Genomic DNA, 2,872 nt, shown 5'->3' on the forward strand with positions numbered 1-2,872 from the left:
AGGATAAACATTCTCTTCAAGTGTACATAGAACATTCTTGCAAGATAGATCTGATAAGTCTATGAAATTTTTCTTTTAAGTATTTTTGTTTGTGAATTGTAATTGGAATATGGTGGATTTGTATCTGAAAAGTTAGGCAGTGAGAGACTAGGGTACTGCATGCGGTATCCCAAATAGTGGTATTTCCATAAATGCAAGATGGTTCAAAGAACTCAGTTATGTCTTTTACATTTTTTAAAGTTTTTGTCTTCTTCTGTGATGGTTCACTCTATGTGGCCCCAATTATTTACTAAAAGTTCTTTTATAGACATGATTCTTGGCCCTTCATTTTCTGGAAAGTAGCTTAAGCATAATTGAATATACCCCATATACACCTAGTTGGAGATAAAGACTGAATCACAGATAAACAAAGGAGAATCAGAATCAACATAACTGCAAGCCATACAGGAAATTAAGGGGAATATTTTAGATGTGTTTTTCATTTTAATACTTTAGGAAATAGGGTTTGAACCAATCATACCTAAACTTTAAAGCCCTCAAAAACTACAACTGATATTTGAGTTACCATTCAAAATTCAGGTTTTGCCAAGATTTTACTTTAAATTTAATTATTCTTCAGCTCAATGTGGATTCAGTTTAAAGTGTTATATACATAGTATACATTTCAGATGGATATGGCAATAATACAGGTAATAAAATTATACTTTGATAAAAATACATTTATTTGGAAAATGTGTCAGTTGATTTTTATAATGAACTTTCTAACCACAAATATTCAAATCAGACTGAGTTTGAAAAGGAACAAACAACTAGCATTTTCATACAGCTTTTATCACAAATATTTTCTAATATATTTTCACATAATTCTTTCAAATACCCATCGGATTCATCAACTCATTTTTCAAGAGCCTAATACTCAGTCAACTCAGACATTCTTTATTGCTTCTTAAGTTAAGCAGGTGCACTATGCTCTAACTTCATTTAACAAAACCTAGCCTAGGATGACCACTACTTTATGTGCTACATAGCACAGCTTTGCAACTTATTTTCACGTCTCACTGACTTGAAAAAAAAAGGAAAATATGAGGGGCGTTATTTGAAAGCCCGTTTTGGTACAATTCATTAAAATTATTTTCTTACTAATGATAATAGAATATTAAAGAATACACCAAAATTTTTTCAATATTAACTAGTATTCAAAAGAGAATAACAGTGTTGGAGAAAAGATTTATCTTTCATTAAACCAAAGACAGAAGAAAAATTTTACGACAAATATTGTCTATAAAGAGAGAAACTGAAAGACATATTCTAAGTCATTTTAAATTATGAATCTCCATAGGAATTTTACATCTGAATTTTATCAATTTTTACAACAAATTCTACGCTTCATCTTCAGTTAAGGATATTTTTATTAGATTTCTGCACTGAAAAAATTCATATTGATGTTGGTTTTACATGGCTGTTGTATCCACTGAAGAGTGATTACTATTTAGGCAGACTGTGTTTCATTCCTATCTGCTACCATGAACTCTGTGACCTTGTAAGAGTACACAATAAGTGCTAATAGAGTGAGTGAATGAAACAAGGGTTGATAGGTGGATGGGTAGATGAACTATTGGTGAAAAAGATGCTCCATTATACCATTACTGTCACAAGTATACTAGATCATTCTCACCCCACTAATCTCTTTATGGCCCCTCTTACATCTTTGTTTCTGAGGGTGTAGATTAGAGGGTTAAGGCTAGGTGTGACAACAGTATAAAAGAGGGCAATGAACTTGCCTTGATCTTGAGAATTTCCTGATGGTGGCTGGAGGTACATGCATAGGGCTGGAATGAAAAAAAGGGATACGACCATAAGATGGGCTCCACACGTCCCAAAGACTTTCTGGAGTCCACTTGTTGATTGCATCCTCAGCACTGCCCGGGTAATGGCACCATAGGAGCTGAGGATGAGGATGAGAGGTACCAGAACAAAAATGGAGCTCGTGACCATGAGGGTCAGCTCATTAGCATGGGTATCAACACATGACAGTCGAAGCAGTGCTGGAACTTCATAGAAGAAATGGTCCACTTGGCGATGACCACACAGAGGTACCCAGAAGGTAAACAAGAAGTGAAGTGCTGAGTTGGTAAAGCCACTTACCCAACAAGCCACAGCCAACAGTTGGCAGAAACGAGGGTGCATGAGGACAATATAATGCAAGGGTCTACACACAGCTGCATAACGGTCATAGGACATCACCATCAGTAGAACACATTCTGTGGTTCCCAAAGCAAGGAAAAAATAAAGTTGAATCATACAGCCATTGTAAGAGATGGTTTTTAGTGGGCCCCAGAGGTTGATTAGCAACTGAGGAATGGAGCTTGTGGTGTAGCAGAGATCCAGAAAAGAGAGATTTGAGAGGAAGAAGTACATGGGAGTATGGAGATGGGAGTCCAGGTATGACAAGATAATGATGAACAGGTTGCCTATCAATGTCATCAAGTAGAACATCAAGACAACCACAAAGAGAACTAACTCAAGCTGAGGCCAGTCAGAAAAACCCAGTAGAATAAAGTAGTCTTCAGAACTTGCATTGATTCTTTCCATCATCATGCATTTCTTGTTACCTAAGGAAAGAATTGTGTTGTGCTGTGCTAAGTTGCTTCAGCTGTGTCTGGCTCTTTGTGACCCTATGGACAGAAGCCCACCAGGCTCCTCTGTCCATGGGATTCTCCAGACAAGAATACTGGAGTGGGTTGCCATTTCCTGCTCCAGGGGATCTTACCAATTCAGGGATCAAACCTGTGTCACTTTCATCTGTTGTCAGGTGGGTTCTTTACCTCTAGCGCCACCTGGGAAGTCCAAGGAAAGAACTACATACACTCAA

General features: G+C 37.0%; 1 pseudogene; it reads right to left on the bottom strand.

The window, feature by feature from the left end:
* Positions 1-1,671: 1,671 nt before the first annotated feature.
* Positions 1,672-2,602, bottom strand: LOC138425126 (olfactory receptor 2J3-like; annotated as a pseudogene).
* Between the last annotated feature and the right edge of the window lie 270 nt (positions 2,603-2,872).

The sequence above is a fragment of the Ovis canadensis genome, chromosome 20, assembly GCF_042477335.2.
Source record: "Ovis canadensis isolate MfBH-ARS-UI-01 breed Bighorn chromosome 20, ARS-UI_OviCan_v2, whole genome shotgun sequence".
Lineage (NCBI taxonomy): Eukaryota > Metazoa > Chordata > Mammalia > Artiodactyla > Bovidae > Ovis > Ovis canadensis.